Genomic DNA, 23,655 nt, shown 5'->3' on the forward strand with positions numbered 1-23,655 from the left:
CAGGCCTTTGCACAAGACAGGGTCAACACCTACGGTGCAAGTCAGGTCGCATCCTTGTAAATAACCAGTGGAGCAACTGGGATACAACAGGGAAGAGGAAAAGCCTCTTTAGCTACCACAGCACCTTCCTGACAGCAACCAACAGAAAATAACCCAAACAAATTATAAAAATAAAAAAAAAGTTTAAAAGACAGTCAAGGACAGTGGGGCTTTCAGAGAATGAAACATGACTTATTTTGAAGCAAGAGCACAGCTAAGTAGACATACTGCTGAAGAAACAAGACAGGTACTACTCTAAAAGCACCAATTAGTTAGCAAATGACAGAAGACTTCCACAGGTATTTTGCTATGCTTGCATTTTTCCCTGAAGCTAGTCATTTTAAAAGGATTCAAATGCAGGAGAAGGAAAGAAGCCTGACTCAAAGAATAAAAAAACTATCAAATAGCAAAACACAAAAAAAATTCCATAGTTGTCATGCTTATGACTTACATTCTCTTGACAGGAAAACTTTGGAGCAGCAAAAGCCTCTCTGCCCTCCACTTCACAAACCCTTGATATCATAATCACATTTTTAAAATATTGCCTTCTTGAACGATGCAGATTAAAAGGCCTAAGTAATTCTCTGCCATACTATTGAAAACCACACACCAGCACAAACCAGCATTTATCACATGCAAGACCATTAAACTATTACTTACAGTGCAATAAATTGTATCCACACAGATACCACGGTCACTGCTGAGCACAAAACTGAGGAAATTCCTCGTCCCTGGCCCCTGGGGTTTGAGTGAGAGAAGTTGAACTGCTCCTGTTTGGAGCAGGGTTTTGTCCTGCAGAAACACTGCAATATCTCACCTAAAACAGCAATTGTCCTGTAATTATCATGCACACTTTATAGTCAGTGAAACAAAAGGGAATTTTCGTTTCAAAGGTAGTTTTTAAGGCAAAAACAGAGGAAAGCTTTTCAAATGAAGACTGTGAAAGGACAAGGAAAGAAGATTGTGCATTTTTATGGGTCAGTATAGCAGTGCTGAAACAACTGTGGCAGAGGGTGGCCATTGGAGACCAGGGTTCATTTGCCACACCAAAAGTGGGTTTATTTTCCCACAGTTAATGCACTTGTCGACCACTCAGACACAGCCCCGAACAAGAAGGCAGCCTGACAAGACAGAACAAGACACCCAGCTGGCTCCACAGTCTAGACAAAAACTTGCTTCTCTGAAGCTTTTCTATTTTCCCTTCCTCTTCCAGAGTTAAAATTGGAATGGTATCAGTTCCTTTCCCAAATGGAAAGCCCTCTGAGAGCAAAGCAGACTTTGAAGCTTTCTAGCAACTACACAGATCAGGCCGCCAGAGCTTGCTGCTTACATGTCTGTGTGCTCAGGGCATCTGCAGGGTAGTCTTGGGATCAGAGCAGAGCTACAGTTGGATGCTCTCCAGAGGTATTTCGGGAGAACAGAATCAAATTGCCACACAAACGTAATTGCCAAGTTTCCGTCTACTGTTTCAGCAATTTGCTTGACACATTTAATTTCAGAGGAGAGAGTGGTGGAGTAATATGTTGTTTTTATTAACATGTCCAAATTCCTTAACACAGCATTCATATATTTGGTATGGTGCAGGACTCTTTCAAGTTCTGCTCTTGATAACAGAAAGCATTACAAATTCTTCATGTGGCCTGGAAAAAATATTTGGATAGACTGAGTTTAGGGCAGTCATTGAGAAAGGTGCAAAGCAATATTCTTAAATTACCTATTTAAACTACCTATCAAAATCTACAAATCTGGAGCAGAGAATTTTGGTCCTCTGCCTTCTTTTCTGCAGTCCATTCAGAAAGCCAACCTTCCAGACACCTGTTGAACATCTGGTCACTTATTTACCTGATGCTTTCAATTCCTGTGGCCCACACAGAGCTAACTCGTGGGAAAATAAGATTTCCCTGCAGAATTGAAGAAAGTTCAAATTCTGACCCCTTTTGAAAAGCCTGTTCAAGATCAGCATGTTCCTATGCTCCCATCACCAACCCATCCAGCTCTTGCCCATTGCACCTCTCCATTCCAAGGTTTCAGACATCTCACAGCATCCCAGAGAATACACTGAGATCATCTGAAAGCATCAATATGCATTTGGATCATCTGTTAAACCCACAAGGCATCCACTGTCAGAAGATCCATAGAGTCAGTGTGTATGACTTCCTCTTCACCATTTCTTTTTAAAAATATTTCAGTCCCAATTCCCACAGAACCAGAATGTCACCTGAAGAGGACTATTTGCCTTCAGAGCTACCTGAGAATTCAGCTTTTCAAGCAAAGCTGAGCTATCAAAAAACCAAGTTGCTTACACATCTAGTTTCCATTATGGAGAAGAAGTACAATATTGTCTGTTACACTTTGCACATGGAAAACTGTCAACATTTCAGAGCAAAGAAGTCAGTAAATTTTTAATCTAAAAAGTGAGAAGAGATTACAGACCTAAAAAAATTACAAAAGCCATGTCATTCTGTAATGCTGTTCACAAGAAATGAGTTCTACCTTCAGGAGTCTGTCATTTGGATTATTATTTTTTTTAAATGTGAAAGAGCTGTGTCCCAACACTGACTTTCCAGTCTAAGAGCATTTTATTCTGAAGATGATTGACCATAGCAAAAAAAATCAAGCCAAAGAGTGCAGGAAGTGGCTTCAGACCTTTTTAGCAGGTATACGATTTCAAGCACCAGTTTGATATTAGGTTGAACATCCAACGGCACAAGAAGCACCAACCCTAAGCCAAAGATAGGGCAAGTCCCATGTTGCCCCTTTTGTATAGAGGCAACAAAAAACATTCTTCCTCTCTGTTAGAATTCAGGATTTCCCTCTGACTGTCCTGGACTGCCAAGACCCCTGCCAGGGGGCTCAGAAACCCTGGCACAGAGCCCAAGATGCCTCTGGTTTTGATTGTGACCCATGGAGCAAGTTACCAACCTTAGATGAAGATCTGCAAGCCATGACAGTTTAAATAGAATGACAGTGAATTTATCACAGGGTGAAAAATAGATTTTTGGGGTTTTTAGAATGGGGCTTGAGGGGGCAAGATGGAGGGATCTGGGCATGCCCAGCCTTTCTCCTTCTTCTTCTTGGTGTCCATCTTCTGCTGTGATGTTGGCACTTTTAGATTGGTTTAGAGTAGAAGCTCACTGTCTAACATAGGTGATAGGCATTGGAAAGTATTGTAACCATTGTACACGTAGTTTTCAATACAAAAAGATAACACTGCCCCAAGGGCAGGCAGAGTGCCTCTGACTGTCTTGCTGAGCGGACCTTGGCAGGACAGGAGAAAGAATTTTATAGATAAGATACAATAAACAACCTTGAGAGTGAGAAATGAAGAGCCCTGACTCCTTCTTTGGGCGCCAGGCTGGGAAAAGAGACTTTCTAATGTATCTCAGGGTCACTCTGACCAGCTAAAGTCCCGAGACCTCTCCAGCTATCTGAAGTTCTCTCCTTTCTTGAATCCTTATAGAAGGGCACTTTTCCTGCTCTATTCCACTTTACATGGGATTCAATGTAAGTAGAAAATCCACCTTTCACATTACTTTTTGGCACAATATTCACACAGAAAGATAGATTTTAAAGAGAGCTTGAGCTTGTAAAAATTGGACCTTTCTATTCCACAAGTTAGACAAAGTGTTCCAAAATCATACTCTGTGTAGTAACAGTAATTAACATTTTACCAGTTTCCTCAGAGTTTACTAGTTTTCTCCTCTGTAGAGCCTATGAAAAATCATTTAACTTTTCAAGTCACAAACACCACTGGCCCCATCAGCCTCACAGACTCAAGAGTGGTTTTACAATAAGTGGGTCAAACTTCTGCAGGCAATCTTCAACTCCTGAGCAAGAACAATGCTGGCCAGAGCTGTGACAATGCAAAAGGGACAGGTAGCACTTGAGCACAATCTGGTCAACAGTTACTGCTTGGGAGATCCCATGAGAGCTCCACTAGAGATATCAGAGGAAATACTTTTGCAGAAATCCTCTCACAGGCACAGAGGTGGAGAAAGAAACAGCACAAAGCTCTCAAGCAGTACTTTGCTTGCTCTTGTACTAATGAGAGAAACCCACAGCAGCACAGACTTCAGCATAAGCCACTCATGAACGCTGTGGTCTGTCAGTACCCAAATACTGTCTACAAGAAATGTGCAGGGGAACTGTTTACAAGGGCATGTAGTAATAAGAGAAGAGGAAAAGGCTTCAAACTGACAGAAAGCAGAAGGTTTAGATTTTCTATTAGGAAGAAATTATCTGCTGTGAGAGTGGTGAGAAAGGCTGCCCAGAAAGGCTGTGTATAGCCCATCCTTAGGAGTGTTCAAGGCCAGGTTGGATGGGGCTTTGAGCAACCTGGTCTAGAAGGGTTTTCCTGACCTTGGAAGGGGGTTGGAATGAGGAGATCTTTGAGGTTCCTTCCCACTCAAACCATTCTATGATAGATACGCTGGCTCCAGGCAGCTTGACCTGGCTAAGCCATGACACTGTCCATGCTCCAAATACACCTCCAACAGCAGTGAAGACTGAGCACAAAGACAAGCACAAAGCCAGGTGACACAGATTTCAACCTGATAACACAGTTTCAACAGACATTCAAGCACAGCCCCAGTTTCCTCTAAAAATGAAAGGTTTCAGTGAGATAACTCAAATCGACACAAAGCCTTGAGTCATTTGCTGGGTCAAGATCCAGCTGATTCCAAGAATCTGTATGCAGGCTGCTTACCCAGAAATTAACCTACTGCCTCAGAAAGTGTTTCTTAATTTAGAAGAGTGATTACTTACAGCACCTGCTGCCAGCCTTGCAGCCCCATACGCCAGCTTCCCCAAAATGAATGCTAAGTCTTCTAAAATTATTTACATAAGTCATTAAGGAAAGAACTAAAAAAACTGTGCTAAATGTAAAACATAACAATCAGCTGGGTTATCAGCAGCAATTGAAACTGTAATTTCCAAAGTAAATAGTGTGAGTTAAGGCAGTTTGAGCTGAAGTTGCACAGCCAGCCCTTGTGGCAGAGTCCCTTTCTCAGCCAGGAATAAACAGCAAGCACTGCACAGAAGACACCCAATTGTGTATGTACATGGCACACCACCTCAGAAGTGGCCCCACACAGCACGAGAACCTGTGCAAAAGAGGTGTCCTAGCTTTAAAGCCACATTATCTGAGGGCTTTAAATCTAAAGCCAAACCCACAATAGCCTTGTCATGCAAGCAGAGAGCCTCTAGCAGTAGCTGATGACTGAGGTCAGCCGGCAATGGAGAGAGGGAAAGAAGAGAAGAAAGGAAGACCAAAGAAGAGCTTGATTCTCAAGCCTTAGCCCTCCTCTAGAAGTTTCTGTTCACATCTGCAGATAGACACTCTAAATAAGTACACAGGCCCTAACAGGGTGTATCCAGGAATGCCATTGCAAGGCCAGGATCAGTAACTTTTGATCACTCATGGCAACTGGCAGAAGGGCCCATAGACTGGAGGAAAGCAAATGTCAATCCTGATGTTCCAGAAGACCCAGGGAACCACAGGTGCACCTACAGGAACCTCATCAAGTTCAACAAGGAGAAACACAAAGTTCTGCACTCAGGGAGGAACAACCACAGGCACATACAGGTGCTGGGTTCATCCAGATGGAAAACACTCAGGCAGAAAAGGACCTGGGGGTCCTGGTTGTCAACAACTTGAGTGTGAACCAGCAGTGAGTCCTTGCAGCCAAGAAGGCAAATGGCACCCTGGGCTGCATTAGGCCAAGTATTGCCAGCAGGTTCAAGGCAGATGATCCTTCCCTCTCCTCAGCACTGGTGAAGGCACACCTGGAGTGCTGGGTCCAGTTCTGGGTTTTCCTCTATGAGGGGCACACAGGCCAGAGAGAGTCCTGCAAAGGGCTGCAAAGATGCTGAGGGGAGCATCTCTTCAATGATGAAAGGCTGACAGAGCTGGGAGTGCCCAGCCGAGAGAAGCACAGGCTCAGGGGGATCCATCCCGTCAATGTCTATAAATACCAGCAGGGAGGATGCAAAGCAGACAGAACCAGACTCTCACCAGTGATGCCCAGGGCCAGAGGCCACAGGGACAAACTGAAACACAGAGGACTCCTCTGAACACCAGGAAACACTTTTTCACTGTAAAGGTGACCAAGCACTGACAGGCTGGCCAGAAAGGTGGCAGAGTCTCCATCCCTGGATATTCAAATACTGTCTGGGCACAGTCATGGGTGGTGGAGTCTCCATCCTTGGATACTCAAATGCTGTCTGGGCACAGTCATGGATAACTGGCTGTGGGTTGCCTTGCTTGATTACAGCAGGTTGGGCCAGATGACCTCTGGAGTTCCCTTTCCTCAGCCAGTCTGTGATTCTTTGAAGATACAAGCCTAAAGGTGTACAGGCAACAAGAAGAGCCCTTTCAAGACACACTGCAAACTTTTACCTCAGTTTTAACTACTGAATGCATATTTTTATTTTGCTTGAAAAAACTGACATTTCACTAATGGTAGCTGAGATGTTATGTGCTTCCTTGCAGGAGAAGGGGTTCAGAATTAAAGATGGAACCTTTTACCACACAGGTCTGTCTCAGGAAAGAGTCAGCCCACTCACTTGTGTGCACACAAATTGGAAGCAATCCACATTTGGGGGCTCATTTCTTTTCCTAATCAAGACCGAGGTTATTTGCAAAAATCCAGCTGGAATCTTGAAACACACTTCAGGCACTCAGAAGGATTTTTTCAGCACTTGAAAACATCCAACAGTCTATGCTTGCTTCCTCCCCTGACCCATATATATCAAACTCTAAAAGCCACAAGCGGCCTCTACAGAAAAGTTTGCCTTTTAGGAGATGGAACAAAGAACATAACATTCCAGTCTGAGCGCAACAAAAACAGTTTGAACAAGATCTCAAAAGGTCGCAGTCATTACAGCCTCCCAGAACTAGAGGCACCCAGTTGCAATTCAAGCTACACATCTCATCTCTTTCAAGCCCAAAAGCTTGGCTAAGTTTGCAGGTCTTCTGGGGACACTGAGCAAAGCACTGGAGTGCCTCAGCTCCAGACCCCAGCTGCCTCAGAAGCCAAAGCAAGCAAAGTAAAACTCAAAGTACTGAGGCTTAGGAGAGCTGTGTGGGCAAAATATGACTTCACCCACTGCTTTGCAGCTGTGTAGCAGGCCCAGAAAGCATCACGCTTCACATGATTCCTTAAGGTGTTCTTATGTCCTTGCTTATGGCTTATGTATTGAAGCATCTTCTAATCTGTACATTTTTCCAAAAGAGCCCACTATCTGCTGTTTCACAATGTACAGTGAATTAATGAAGGTTTAATATAAATAACTAGCCTGAAATTATTTTGGAAGAGAAAATGCACAAGAGTTTCTCCAGAAAAGCATACAACTCCTCCTTCTTCCACCCCCTTGAACAGCTCTGCCTATACAGGAGGCTCATAAAATTTCAGGACCTTTTTCTAAATTTTAAGCACTGCACAGAAAAGCATTCATGCATAAAACACTACTCGGTGATAAAACATTACTAGCGTGGGTAAAAGAACAACTTCTGCCAGGTAACACAGAATACCTGAAAGTACACAGTAGCTCCACTACCCTTCTATAAACTGAGGACAGGTGAAGTGGGTTGAGAAAGGTCACACAGGTCCACAGCAGAGAAGAAACACATCTTCCAGGGTTCTGTCCTGTTCTGGTTCTGCACTTGCAATCCTCCAACCCTCTGTTAATTTTGCAAGTGACTCGAGCAAGGCATCTGCTGCTGGAACAGGCTGCCAGGCAGAAGCTGCTGCAGCTGGCACCCCTCTCAGAATGGAAACAGCTCAGAGAGCAGGAGGAACTGGCAGTGCTCTGCCATCCTTATCCATCTTCTGTGCAACTTTCCCAATCAGGGATATTGGCACTGCTCGCTCTCTTTTGCCTTTCCACCTGAATGAGTCTCACAGATTTGTTCTTGGTTTAAACTATCAAGTGATTACAACACTTTACCCTACTCCCCATAGGGCACAAGTTGCATAAAGCAGAGATTTGCATCACTGTTCCTGGCACAGCTTACAGTGTTCTTGTTCCAACCACCTGTGCCAGGAATGGGATTTTCATGTCATAGAATCATAGGGTCACTAAGGCTGGAAAAAAAACCTTTAAAATCATCAAGTCCAACTATCAACCCAGCACCACCACCACATTCACCGTTAAACCATGTCCTCTCAAGTGCCATATTCACACATTTTCTGAACACTTCCAGGGATGGTGACTCTATCACTTGCTTAAGCAGTCTGTTCCAATGATTTATAACATTGTTGTGGGAAAAAAAAATCCTAATATCTAATCTAAACCTTCCCTGGCATATCTTGAAGCCATTTTCTCACGTTCTGTTAAGATGAAGAAAATGGTCAGGACTCTTTCTCTGGAAAAAAAATTCACCATCAGACATTTCTCTACAGCTTCTGCCCTCTGAGGTGCTTAAAGCCCTCAGCACATCCCCTCAGACTGCCATGACTGACACTGACCTTGTTCCCCACTTACCTCACATCAGGCTGAGTCTGTTGACCTCCACTCAAAGCACATGCTCCAGCCTATGAATTCACCCCAGAGCAAAGCACATCCAAGCTGTGACACGACCATCACATTCCTTTCTCTCTAAAGTGCACTCATTTATGTTGCTCTGCTGAACAGCTGAAGGACATCTATTCCCACAGGTTTATCTTTGCCCCACCTCCTTGCTCATCTGTTTCCTCCTTCCCCAGGAAACTGGTGGCAGATGCCCACCTGGGGCTGCAAAGCCCCAGCATCACCAGTTAATTCCCATCAATTTTAACTTTTAAACACTTTCCAGATCAATGGCACGAACTGCCACTTCAATGAAAGATTAGGAGCCGAGCATCAAAACTCTCCTTTGATTCATATAAGATTCTGGGAAGAGAAGCCAATTTCTAGACACTCTCTAGAGCCAGCTCTTGGGGCAGAAACAGAAATAGAACAAAACCAACATTGTCCTCATGCAGCGGCATCATGCCAAATCTCTCTAGGCTTTTGGCATCAGAAAAAAATGCCAGCTACCACCAGATTCAGCAGGAATCAAGCTGAACGTCTCAGCTGTGCAGTCTGTCACCAGTTCAGCTTCTTCAAACACACTGAGGTTCTGATAACAGGAGAGCAAAACTATCTCCAGTATGAGATGCTTTCTGAAAGAGGTGCTTGCTTCAGTCACCACAAACAAGCAGCAGGTGCTAACAACATGCCAGGTTTGACTCACAAACTTTATTAGCCTCTTTACAGAGTTTGTGGTTTGTTTTTCATATTTCTCTTTGCACACAGTGAAAGAGATCCTCTTTTATTTGTATGCTCCACTTCCAGTACAGTTCTAGCAACAGCTGAGTTTTAACACCTTTATCACTTTTTTTTCTGAACAGGAAAATAAATAAACAAAAGGCCACATACACACCCTGGATTTTCCCTCCTTAATGGTACAGAAATACTTTGGTCATCTGCTCCCTGTCCCTTGTCCAGGTTTTACAACTCAGAACAAATTTTAGCCAAGAGCATTTGTTTGTGACTTCCAGCACCATTTATTTTCTTTCTCAAAGATTCAGAGAACCATCTTGACCCAATCCCATTAGTGCTGCTAGTAAATTAGCAACTCAGCTGGCTGGTGAGGATCATATTTGATCATAACAGGCACCCCTGTTCCAAGGGGATGGGTAAACCAAATGTTCCAATACAAGATCATGGCAACAGGCAATACGGCAGAAGTTGTCTGAGCCAGCAACAGGACATGGCTGAAAGGGCTTGGAGGCAGATTCACATCCTGTTGGGCCAATACAGGGACAACAACCTCAGGCAGAGCTGCAACAGCCATGCCAGTATCTGCCCAGAACCACAAATCAGTGGCCCAAAATAAAGCTGTGAGGAGGCAATGCCTCTGCATTGGTTCAATTCCTCTGGCTGTCAACCAGCTTGGAGCAAGTCCCACAGGTACAGAAAACCTCAGAGACTGGAATCAGGCCTCCCATCAGTGAGGCAACCCGATTTCACTGTCCTTTCCATCAATCCCTCAGGGCTGTTTTCACTCTCTCATGAGAATCTGGGATATAGTTATGTAAAACAGATTCCTCATCCTTAATTAAAATAAAGTTCACATGCACACCCTGCTGAAGGCAGCATTAAAAAAAATTACTTCTATGAGGAATAAGTCACTTATAATTAAAAAAAAAAAACCAGCTCATTGTGCACACAAGGGAGTGTCGAACACTTGCCAGCCACCTGGATAATTGCTTCCTATGAAAAACTGCACAGGAGAGCCCTGGGGAAAGGAAGGGTCACACAGAGATTCTTGTAAAGGCAAGAGTCTTGCAAAATGCAAGTGGGATTTTTCCTGCACAGGTGAATGCCTGAAAGCCTGTCACCAAATTCTACCTATTCTGAGGCTACAGCCACCAATTCTCCACTGCACTAGTACGGTCTTTCACCTATTTTAAAATCAAAGCCCATCATGTTTAATCAAAAGTTCCCTGGTTGTAAAAGCATGAGAGCTGATGGCTCATATTACCTTTACCTGCTGACTTTGTGATTTAAACCTGTGCCCCTTCCTTTCTTCCTATATGGAACAGTCTCAACTATTTTAGCTTCTTCTTGGAAGGTAGCCCATTTCATTGCCCTTTCTGCAATGCCACTGTGCTCTGCAAGAGATGTGGAGACCAGAACTGCACATCACCCACAAGATATGGGTGCATTGAGCATTTATACCAAAGCCAAATGGTGTCATTTATCACTTTCCCAATGAGGATGATGGCCTTTGTGGTTGCTGCTGAAGTGATGTTTCCCTCTCCAATATAAGATGTGAAATTGTCCCAAATGTTTTACTTCCTATTATCCATGTGGCTTTCAAACCATAAAAAAGCCTTTCCTCCAAACTTACAGGAGCTTCAGGTGTTGACAGAAGTTTTCTGAAAATCCAAACATCTTATATCCACTTTAACCCTTCCTTACTGACACCCCACAGAACTTCATGGAATTGGGAAGCAGGATTTTCATTTTCAGAAGCCACACCGACTTTCCCATTAACAGTTAACATTTCTCTACATATTCAGAGATCCTTTCCATTTCTGGTAGCATGACTCTTTGTTGTGTTGTTCCCAGGATCCCCTCTAGAGCCCTTTTTATAGTTGGGAATCACACTGGCAGCTCCCCAGTCCTCTGGCACAGCGGCTGTCTGTAGTGATAAATTAAACAGCTTGGCCAGCAGTTCTGCAGTTTCACATTCAAGCTCCTCAGGATTCTTGAATGCCATCCAGCTCTGGTGACTTATTAACATTTCTCTATTTGGTCTAATTTTTCCTTTAGTAATTACCTCAAATTAGTTTATGGATCTATTGGCTGCAAAAAATGCACTCGACACAGGAACATCCCCAACACCTCCAGCAGTTAAGACTCAATATTCTCTGCTAATGGTTTATCATCTTCAAGTAGCTTTCTTACACCTTTGACATCAAGCACTCCCCAAGATGCCTAAATCTTATTGGACTATATCCTCACACATAAATATAATATTTATGTCCTAGTGGATATAGTAAGAGATGTGCTAACATCTCAGAAGAACAGTCCCAAGACAGGCTGTTTTACCTACCTGGTGTTCCCCTCCTACCAACCTGTGCCCTGGAGCAGCTGTCACCCTGCTTTTCCCTCCTGGTGAAAGTTTCAGATACCACAAGTGATCAGTGAGATTAAACTGTATCACCATGGCAGCCAGCTGTAAGGCAGGGTGGAGATTCAAGCACTAACAATCCAAGCTTGGGACAGGAGTTTCATAAAGCTCCTCCTGTCTGGGAAGGCCAGCGCAAATGGGAAACAGCTTTTGTGTGATGTGATGACATTTATTGATGCCAACCAATCTGAGGTGCCAACAACTGCAGATTTTAGTGGTTTACCCGGACTGAAGTACCAAAGCAGGCACCTTCCTTGCTGCCACACAAAGTGTTTCTGTTCCTCAGCAGCACGTCCCTGTGACACTCACAAGGGTCTATGAAAATTCTCCTTTTGAATGAGGCTGTGTGTGAGGCTACCTGCCTGCACAAGCACTTGCAGAGTAGAGACTCCGTTTCTTTCTTCCACACCCTCCATTCCTTGGCATTTATACCCTTCAGAAGCCCATAGCAGCCCTGCCTTCCCACTCACTTTATAAAAACTACACAAGTACATAGCTTTTATCTTCCTCTTGCGTCAATCCCTCCAATCCCAAAGTTGCTTCTGTTGCTTTCCTTCAAGTTCCTTCTGTTTATCTACTAGAAAGTAACAAAGATCAAAGCCACCATTACGTCACAACAAAAAAATCCCCCCACCCTTCACACTGATTAGCAACATCAGACCCAATTTTCAGAAAGATATTTAAGAGTTTTTTAAAATACTTTACCAGCTTAGGTGCCAAATCCCAACAGTTTCCGAGGGAATCAAGCGCCCACGCGCTTTCTGGATTCCCACTAGATGCCTACCCACATCTTTCAGTACGTAACCACATGAAACACTACTTTTGTTCTCAAGGTTAGGCTCTCAAGTGCTGCTAACACAGTCCCTGAATGTTCCCACTGAAACACAGAGGCGACTGAGAGAGTTAGGCCTCCTGGTTAGGGAGAGGAGAAAGAAAAAATAAAAAAGGAAAAGGAAAAGAAGTAGGGGGGGAAAAGACAAGAAAAAGGAAAAAAAAAAAGAAAAAGCTCTCCACAACTTTTGGCTTTTGCTCTTTTATGCCAGGCAGATCTTACCAAATACCTGCTGCAGAGTTCCTGCCAGATGAAAGCTTTGTTTTCATCTTGGCTATGAATTCTGAGGCACAGATGTTGCTGAAGTCTTTCTGTATATATTGCAGGGTATTCAGAGATAAAATTACATTATGCTATATCAGAAATATGTTTTCCTACTCCTTCTGTGCCTCTGCTTCCTTGTTTGCCCTTTACACCTATATGACAGAACTAAGCATATTATTTCTCCAGCACAGTTGTGCTTTATGCTCACTGTGAGCCTTTACTGGCTGTGTTTACATAGAAGGTGACAAAGAATCACAGCACCTCCATGAAAAAGCCATCAAACATTTGTACAACTCCTACACTATTGCACTTTAGCTACGAAGTGGAGGACTGCAAGGTAGAAGGGGAACAGCAAAATATTAGGATTCTTTAATTTTGTGAGACTGGCTGCAGTATTAGCAACTTAATTCTGTCTCAGAGTAAACATATAGTTCCAGCTAAACAACAGAAGAAGTTTGGGCCCAGCTTATAATCATTCTCTCAATTCTGAAAAACTTCTCAAGAATACATATAACACTTACATGACACAAGACATAATCCAGATAGGGGATGGGAAAAATTCCAAAAGTGCTCTGCTACACTAATAAAATGAACCCACTAATCAAAGCACAGAAGTCCCTACAGCATGGCAGGGATTACAAGAATTATTCCTCCATATGGAATCAAAGAAGGATTGAGAGCAACAGAACAATGGGATGGGGAGAAATACATGATCCAGTCGTGATTTTTTGTCAGGGTCTTTCTCACAAAGACATTTATTAAAGACAGAGAACCAGCTAGAGAAGAGTCAAAATCAAAAGGCTGAGAAAGTCTGGGCGGTTCAGCCTGGAGGAGAGAAGGCTCCAGGGACACCTTAAAGCACTTTCCAGTACCTAAAGGGGCTACAAGAAGGTTAGAGAGGGACTTTTTACAAGGGCATGGAGTGACAGGTCAAGGTGGGGGGTGGGCTTAAGCTGAAGGAGGGTAGGTTTAGGTTTGATACTAGGAAGAAATTCTTTACTATAAAAGTGGTGAGGCACTGGCACAGGTTGCCCAGAGAAGCTGTGGATGCCCCATTCCTGGAAGTGTTCAAGACCAGGCTGGATGGAATTTTGAGTAACCTGCGCTAGAAGAAAATTCCTTACCTATGGCAGAGGAGTTTAAACTAGATGACCTTTAAGGTCATTTCAAGCCAAGCAATTCTATGATTCTATAAAATCCATTCTGCACAAAGGACTTTCAGCTCTGCAGCATAAGCAGGTCCCTCAGGAGCTGACTGGGCAGGTGCTAGAGGTTCAGACAGCTTGGGGATAGAGGGATGTAGGAACAAAATAAGCAACATAAAAAGCTGTACACAGCAGGTATCCCAATGACAAAACTAAAAGGCACTTACTTGAGTGTCAGTTCTGAGGAGCCGCCAGATCTCACCGTGTGTCTCACAGACCTTACTTCCAGCACTCAGACCTGCAGGCAGCTCCGTGATCTTTAATACTACACCACAGCTACAGTCACTCACACTGCTTTGCAAAGTTTCCTGCCAGGTCAGCTCACAGCCAAGTGCTGAAAGGGAAAAGCACCCTTGCCTTTGGATGGCTGTGTGCCACAATGAGCTCAGCTGTGTCAAGCTTCATCCTCCCATCTCAGTGCCTAAGAAACTCAAGCAAAGAGCACACTCCCAGCAGGTGGAGAGAGATCCCTCCTGTCCTTTCATCATGCACTCAGTCTCCCAGAAATTCCAAGTTCAGAATTATACTTTTAATGTTAATTTTGAGTTGACCACATCAAAAGGAAAACAGCTGCCAATGATCGCATCCTTGCTTTATAGTTTGGGGGAGGAGGGGACTGCAAGCTGGTTTTGAGAAAAAAAAACAAAACACAAGCTTCTCATATGCTAGTTGAGAAGAATCTTAAGTCAACCACACTCTCCTCCAAAATTTGTAGTTAATTCATTAGCAATTTAGAGCCCTCACAGAGAGAGTTTTTCTGCTGAAACAAGCACAAGTTATGTTTACAGAGAACCCATTCCTTGCTAACCCCATTCATACCCCGATAAAAATAAAAAAGGCTCACAAAAGGCCCATCATGTAAGGGAAGCACATGAACTCATGAGAAAGGAGAACACAGAGATCAGGCATGCTCATCATCTTGGATTTCAGATGATTTACCTACAGCTACAGGAAGTGCAGATGGAACAGGATCTCAAGTCTTCAAAAACAAACACAGCTACACCACACATTGGATGAGATCACGTTGAAGTCACTGCTCCTCAATACTGAGCCAAAATAACAGGGTGGGACTCAAAAAGCAACATCATCACAAACACAAAGCATCCACTGTAATACTAAATTTAAAGCAGGTATGATGTAAAAAGCAGAAAGCCATTTGCTGCTCAGGTGAGATTCTTCTCGTCTTCATGACCATTACATCCTAAACTGCACATTTACACATTAAATGCTGCCATATGTCATCATGTGATGAAATGTTTTTGAAACAAACAAAAAAAAGCCTACACAAACACTGTTGGTGGCATTTGGACTACGTCCCAGGATGAATAAGTATTGGATCAGAAGGCAGGAAGGACTCCTGCAGGATGTACCTAGTGTTAGAAAGAATTAGCTCTTAAAAAAAAATGATTATGTGAATTCAACAAAAAAAAAAAAAAAAAAATCTCGATGATCATCTAGTGAGCTGCAGGAGATAAAGGAAATCAAGCTGAAAGCATTTCAACATTAGCATTTTTCTCAAGTAGCAAATAACTTTAAACAAAGCCTTTGCCTGCAAGAATAGACATTGTTGGTTGGACAAATTAAATTACTAAATTCTTACAATTTTTTACAGCTCATCACTTCTGAATGTTTTCCTTTGCAACTCGAGGACTTGTTTCAGAGGCACACAAACCAAATGAAAAGCTGGCATTCTGAAGTCTACAAGGTAGTGAGATTTCTGATCTGCCCTTGCAGCCTTCTCCTGCCCTGACACCCCCAAATCCCCTCTTCACCTGAGTCAACTGGAAACAAGCTTGGGAGGGGGGACTGTTCATATGAGCTGGCAGGGCACTGTTTCAGCAAGTATAACTCAGATGTGAAAGGCACAAGCCCTGCTATGACAGCGCACTGAGTCACTTGATGACAAGTCACTGAGGCATTTAGAGATGGATTCTGAGTTCTAACAAGTGACACTGTTTTGCCTCCTCGAAGGGAAGGATGTGCCTTTATTGAACCTGGAATCCAAACATCGCCTGTGGCCGTCTGCCTCCATCTAAAGACAGCCGACACAGAGGAATACACTGTTGCATATTTTGTGTCTTGCAGGAGAGCCCAGAAGGAATCTTGAGTTGTTTGCTTTCTCTTCTTGAATCAAGTCCTGCTCTTGTCATTCCCAGCCCTACCCTTACCTCCTCAGCCTTTCTAATGAAATCTACAGATTTAAATATTTCTAGGTATCTCATTACCAAAACTACCTGTGTGATAGAGGAAGATAATGGGTTTCTTCCTCTATCCAGTCTTCATCCTCCTCCCAAGCCCCAAAGAAGATGCTTTGTACTGGGGTGGAGGACAAAATATTTTACCTCCCTGCTGCTCATCTGTGCTTGCCCAGTATCTTCAGGATCACAGAAGTATGAGGAATCTGTTTCTCATCAGTCTTAGGAGTGACCAGGGAAAAGATAGGCAGGAGATGAACAAGGTTTTTGTAGAAAGGCAAAAGGAAAACCAACAAACTAGCAAAGAATAGTTTAAGAGATATGATCAAGACATGGAAGCAGAGAAAAGAAACCAAACAGGAAGAATACAAAAGTTAGCTCCCCCATACACACTGCAAGTTAAGTTCAGTATTGTTGTCAAGGCTCCCAGAAATGGCAAGACACAAGTCTGACACTGGAGGTTACAGCTCCAGATAAAGTGCCAGTTTAATTTTATTCATGCTCTCCAAAATCTGGTTTAGGAATATATGCAAAGGAATTGAAGCAGGCTGGAAAAGTACTTCCAGTCTCACTTCTTCAGAGTCTTTTGGCTGTGGCATGGTAGTGGATGAGACTCCTGCTGATTGAGTAAAAAGGGTGTACCATATTCACAGCATTCTCTCTGCTACCAAGGGAGTCAAAATTGCACAAAAGAATTTATAGCACACACAAATGTAAGAGACTGCAATTTTTCCCAGATTACCTGATTACCAAGACATATAGGCTGATGCAACAATAAGAAATTTGATGAGACAGAAATTAAAATGCAGATTTTTACATTAGATCAAGATAATTGTGAGACAATACTTGTTGCTGGTGCTGCATTTCTTCTCCTTCCTTCCCTCACAACTTCTCTGGCTTTCTGTAAGGCTACTCAGTGAAGACTTCAGTGATTTTGGAGAATTAAGTTATAATGCTAGTAACTCACTGCTAAGAGGTAGTGGATACCATCACTTCCTCACCCAGAATTAGGAACTGGGGGCTCAAACCAAAGCCCCTGTGTGCTTAAATCTCTGTATTTAAGTCTTCAAGGAACATTTGGATCAAATTCTGTCATTTTTCTCTACAGATAGGAGTGGGAGAAGTCTTTTTTATATGACACATATTTTTGCATAACTTTTACATCTCCAGAATCTTGGAGCTTAACAGAAAGCATCAAACACCTTAACGCACACCCACAACTGCATACATTTTACCAAAGAACCTTACCAATGACTTTGATTATCAGAAAGGGGATGGTTTTCATGAAGGACTATGAGGTGTCATCACCATTTCATTTCTGGGTCTCACTTTTTTGAGTTCAGCTCCCAAAGCTTTTTTGTTATCCCTGTGATCATGAGACCAGAGAAGCAACACTGGAATTGAACACACATCTTATTCCAAAGTGGGACTGAAGATGAGCACAACAGCAGAGCAAAACAGGGATGGGAACTATAATCTTGTGGTTAACCAGGAAAATTAGCTCTCCTGAGCAATGTGGCAAAAAAAAAAAAAAAAATCAATCAAACTTTTGTAGAAAAAAAAAGTAGCAATGACCACATCAATGAGAAGTGCCATCCACCTAGCAACCTAGCAATCATTCCAGGATCTTAGTTCTATGACTTTATCTTCCTCCAGCCTCTCTCCTGCATGGAAACTGAGTATTCCAGAGCAATTTCTCATTTCAGCAAGATTGGCCCTGTGTCAGGTGTCTCAAACCCTCTCAAGCAAATCCCTCATTAAAGATACCATTAAAAAAAAAAAAAAAACCAAAAAAAAAACAACAAAACAAAAAAAAGAATCCCACACAATACTTAGTAAAGCAGAGAAATTCACATTGGAAATCCAGTTCTAAGCCATTTAAGGTTCCATAAGGCAATTAGATCTGTAGCTTTAAAAATTGCATTTATGCATTATGGAGGCAATATACATATTTCTGAAGAACTGGGAAAAATTTCACTCTTTTCCCTTTTAGGAGCAACATGCCCTTTCTATGCCCCAGATAGTTGTTCCTTGAGTTCCTGAGCTTGAATCAAAGGGTCTGCCTCTCTGTGTGCTGTATTTTGAGACAGATTTGTCTGATTTGCTAAAATTGGCCAGTATATGAATATCTGCCCATTATTAGTTTTTGACCCTACCTAAAACAACATTAGCCCAATTAGACACTAATTTAGATAATTCTCAATAAAAGAAACTTTTTAGTACTATGCCTACATCTTGGAGTCTATTAAAAACATTTCCCTACCAAAACCAATGTTCTACTAAATAAAACACTGACAAACTTGGGCTCTATTAAAAGTTAACACATTTTGTGGTTTGCAGAGGAAAATGACATTAAAATTTGTCTTGTGTGAGGTATTCCTGAAAGGATAAGGGCATATAAATTGTTCTATTTCCAGAAGAACTGCAAAATGTAACAGGACTTTGATAATTGAGTGTCTTATTAATTTTAATGAGCTAATCAATATTGCATTTCGAATCCTGATGTGTCCATTTGCTGCTAATCCCTCTCTGTGCTGTGCACTCCCTGGTCTTTGCAGCTGTCACCTGACAAATCCACCTTCTCATGCGAAGGGACACAGGAGTTCAGGCCCAGGTGACCCATTTAATGAGCGAGAAAAGCAGAGGATACATTACAAGCCTGGCCTCATTTTTTTCTCTCCTCTGCCTTGACACATGCTGTCACACAGGTAACCCTTGAGCTGAATGAATCCAACAGCTTCAGTAGTGTGCAGAGAACTGGGAAGGAGAGGTTGGAATATCCCTCCCTTCTGCTGCTGAAGGAAATCAGCTTTTGCTTCACCCCAAACAGGTCTGAACTCTGGAAACACATGAATTCCACATCCAGCTGTGACTTCTATCCTCTCAAAGCCTGATTTAAATAAGGCATTCTTGAAATACCTACTAAAGGAAAACCATAGAATCATCCTGGTACAAAGCCTTCAAGTTGAGCTTGTTGGCAAAACTGCATAATGTTTACTTACAGATAGCTGGGGAAATTAAATACAAGTTTAACAAAAGGCATCACTTCTGTACTCTTTCCACAGAAGAGACTGGGTTAAGAGGCCAAGCCACTCTTATTTTAGGATCAGCAGAGAACATGCTTTTGGGAATATGTAGGTACCAATAATAATCTATCTTGTGATTTCTTCATGCTAAATAAGTGACAAGGTATTTTGCATTACACTACATGCAAAACAGAAAAAAAAAACCCACATGATGCAAGCCACTGGTTCAATTAAAAATATTTCTCACTCCAGCTCTTACTTCATGAATAGAACATCAGCCCTCAGAAATGGGCTTTGCCTTGTAAAGGAAGCATCATGTAAAATACTGGTGTGCCACTACAGTCATTAAGAAAGGTGATAGTTCAAAGCTGATGCTTAGAGTAAGTAACTCAAACCAGTGCTGTGACCTCAGCAAGCCAGGCTGATAAACTGTCTCCTAACCTTTTGTACTTGATTTTCCTTCTCTCTGCTGCCACCTGGAAAGTCATCAAACGCCATCAGCAGTAAGCCATGGACAGACACTGTAACTACACGGAGCAAGCTCACAAGGGCAGGAAACAAAGCCTTAAGGTAAACTTGAATGACTTCTCCATTCCCAAAACACTCACAATCTGAATAGCAATTACCTTCCTCCCCCATTTTCCTTTAAGATTACAGGTGGACAGACTTTATGTTAAAAGAAGAATAAAATAAAGGCATGACACAAGTCTTTATGTCTCACCTGCCTGCATGCAGCACATACTCCCCACTTGACTTCCTCACAGTCCCACAGCTAAAGGCCCACTAGATCAAGGAACTGTCTGCAGCTAGATGTCATATGCTGCAAGGCAATCACAATATATTTTGTCCACTGTCTCTCACACAGTAGTTTGAATCACAAAGGGCTACTCTGGTGGAAATTATTTCTTTCCAGAAAGTACATTTGGCTACTACTTCTGCAATCTTATGATTTGGTCCAATTTTCACAAGCTAGGACATTTTTTTCTACACCAGTCACCCTTTTCTCTTCCTTTCTTTAAACCTAAGATGATACAAGGTTGCCTGATTCGGCACCACTTCTGACTTTTGACAGGAAGTAAGAAATAGAATGGCTTGAAGGCAGTTAGACCAGCTTAAGAGTAAAACAAACTTGCTATATGGCAGGTCCAAAGAGTACAGATTGCAAGAAGGAAGAAGCCATGGAGGAGAAGTTATTGTTTAACCTGCATCTCAGACTACACTCAAGAGATTGATAGTGTACAAGTGGAAGCTGGAACACCTGGATTGCCAGCCTGAAAGAGTGTATTAGCACACAAACCAGAACTGAATACTTGGACTTTTTCTTCAAATTCCCCTGGAAATCCACTTCTCAGATGGCTTTTTTTTTGTTGTTTCTTCTTCCCCCATCCCAACAAAAAAATGCTAAAATGAAGAGACAGGGGGAAAGCCATGCTACAACAGTGGTTTTGCTGATGGATTTGTCAGCAATGCTGCCTGCATCCCCAAAGTGAGAGGAGCAGGTAAAACTCCTCTCAGCTGCTCCAATATACAACACAATGCATGGGAGACAGAGGAGACCAGGGAGACTACAAGAGGAATCAGCATTTTGAGAGTGCAACTCTCTGACCTCTTTGAGAAATACCTACTGGAGGGTGACACAAGGCACATGCTAAAAGGGCCTTTTTCTCTCTGCAGATCATACTGAGAGCCTGGGGAGACACGTTCAGCTCAGAGGAGCCATGTTTTGAGCTTGGAGCATCCATGTTTTCATCAAATAGATCCCATGAAGGGCCCTGAAATTGCAATGCGCACCCCAGTGTAACGTGCCAAAAAGAAGACAGGCCATGGAAGGACCCAAAGGCATCCACACCTCTGAGGATGTGCCTGAGGCGAGATGGGACAAAAGCCAGCTCCCTTTCCTGCACAAAGCCAGGAGCAGTCACCACCACTGGAGTACTGAGCGTTACCCCTCAGAGCCACAAGATCCCATCTGCAAAGTCTGTTTGCTTCTGTTATCTGCTGTCGACAGGATGAACTGTAAAACCAGAACACTTTGAGGCTGGAGCTCTGGATCATTTCTGTATTTTTCAACTGAGAAAAGTTTATTTCAGCTCTAGGTCGTTCTGTATGCTCTTAAGCATATAAGGAAATTGGATCATAGCAACAAGCTTTTGAAATTACAAACCTTCCCACACCAAGGAAGTGAGACAGGTGCACAAAAGGGAAAAAGAAGAAAAGAAGCCATACTCCAGCTCACATTTATAAAAAGACAAGACACTAGTCAGCAAGCTGGTGAAATTCATGCACTGGAATCAAAGCTGAGAGAAAAGGTCTCCCTTCAGAAACCTGGAAAAGGATAATAAAACAGCTCTTTGACCTCTGAAGCAAAGAGAGCTAGCATCAGTTTTCAATCCAGTGCAAGCAAGGCAATCAGAAACACAATAAACAAGCAATATATTTTCACTTGTGGCAGTTATATTGGACTTGTCACATATTTCTTCCTATACCCCCATGATGCACAAAAAAGCATGAACTAAAAGCCTCACTTTTCCCTATTCTTTTTTTTTCTGCGCAACATCCAGAGCACATAGTATTCCTCAGAAACCAGTAAAAGCATTCTTGCTGTCATGCTACAAGAGCATTTTCCTCTTCAAGTTTATTTTTGGCTTTCATTTCCAAATCAAAGAATAGCAGTTATATTATCCCATTTAAAGATGCAGGACTCAAAAAAGGCTAAAAAAAATCACCTGGCAGTTAATTGTCCAGTCTTAGACTCCTGCTTTGCTATACAGTACAGCTGTGAACAAATTCTGTTCCATGGCACAAGACAGGCAATCCAGAGTTAAACATAATCAGTATTTAGAAATATTCAAATTCCCACCATACCTTCTGTTCCCTGTGCAGAGATGAGCTTCATTTCTCTGACTTACCCACAAAAAAATGCACAGGGAAAAGCAGTCTCCAAGCATCCAGTGGAGACACACACACAAACTGTTCCACAAGGAGGAGTTTTTCCAGCCTTACCCTATAAAGCTGAGAGCAAGATCAGCACACCCACACTAAGAGATACTGGAGCAGCAGACAGGAAGATGCTCCCTGCTTGGCCAGGTAATGTGGAAGCAGCACCGGGAAACTCCAGGTATGGAGAAGGGGGAGGAGGTTCAGTGAAAGGCGTCCCTAAGCCACTGGGCAAAGAGTAATTGCGAGCAAAGAAAACAAACATTCTTCCGTCTGTGCCCGACACAGCCATTTCCCCCGGCTACAATACCTGCTTTCACTTTGAAAATGGAAAGCGTGGCTGACTGAACGGCTTTTATGGTTGTTCTTACACACATGCATCTCTCATACATAATTACCACAGAAAGTACACACCTTCCAGCCAGTCCCAAGCAAGAGTCAGGGTTTGACACTTATTTATAAATCTTGCTCCTTGAAGAAAAAAACTCCTGGAGGCAATGTTGAAATCAGAATCAAGGAACGCTCAGCAGGAGCAGATGCACCGTGACACACATATGGATGCCGCCAGCTATTCCCAACAATCATGAATTTTAAGCCCTCTGGATAACAAAAGCAACAAGACCAGGGATTGCAGGCATGGGAGAGCTGTGGATTGGGGCATTTCCATGCACAGAGAAGACAGGAGCGCTACTGCCTCTGAAGTCTTGTCCTGCTGGCGCTGCCTCCTCCATCGAGCTCCAGGTGCATTCAAGAGCACCCAGAGGTGCCACCCATCTCCGACGTCCCTTCACTGCTCCCTACTCCCCAGGGAGAAGCCCCTGCTTTGAAGGAGGCTGGATTAGAGACCACCTGACGTTCCCTCCAGTCTGAATTATGCCACGATCCCAAAGTTCAGCTTTGCTTTTAAGTACTTAACTAGCAAAAAAGCCACGGTTTCGTACACACCCGCGGGCGGAGGGGTTAAAAGACAAGCTCCCACCTCTCCATCCCTCCTTCACCAGACACACAAAGCCCGAGGCTTCATCACCCCATCGCCCAGCATGGGTCCAGCTCCTCAATTCTTTGTGTTTGCCCAAAGCGCCCGCCCCTCCAGCCGAAGCCAGGACGGGGTGCTTGGCAAAAACTGCGGGCTGAGCCCCGATTGCACCCCAACCTGTGCGCCGGGACCCCAAACATGCGGCCCCGAAGGGCTCCCCGCTCGCCAAGCCCGGGGGCTGAGAACAACTCCCTTTGTTAAATGAATGAGCCGGGGAGGCAGGAGGGGGAAATCAGGAGGGGGAAGGCAGGGTCAGTACCCCCTTCTAAAAGAAAATTTCAAAAGGAGGGAGGAAGAGAAAAGCTGAAGAAGAACGCACCCGTCCGCTCAACCCCTGCGCAAACTTCCCGGTTACCAAACAAGCGAGGAAATCCCCTTGCCCGGCGCGGCGGGACTCACCTTCCGCCCGCCGCAAGGTGCTGCCCGGCTCTCCCGCGGCTCCGCGCCCGCCCCGCTGCC

The 23,655-nt window shown here is 43.3% G+C and overlaps 1 protein-coding gene across 6 annotated transcripts in view; it reads right to left on the reverse strand.

Moving 5' to 3' along the window:
• PAK1 (p21 (RAC1) activated kinase 1) overlaps positions 1 to 23,655 on the reverse strand; it is a 71,517-nt gene extending 47,862 nt beyond the window's left edge. The window contains exon 1 of one of the 6 annotated variants that reach the window (XM_059491994.1): positions 23,596 to 23,655. The gene's annotated coding sequence lies outside the window, so the exon portion shown is untranslated. The other 5 variants (XM_059491985.1, XM_059491977.1, XM_059492003.1 and 2 more) reach the window with 5 other exon arrangements.

The sequence above is a fragment of the Ammospiza nelsoni genome, chromosome 2 (genome assembly GCF_027579445.1).
Source record: "Ammospiza nelsoni isolate bAmmNel1 chromosome 2, bAmmNel1.pri, whole genome shotgun sequence".
Taxonomy (NCBI): domain Eukaryota; kingdom Metazoa; phylum Chordata; class Aves; order Passeriformes; family Passerellidae; genus Ammospiza; species Ammospiza nelsoni.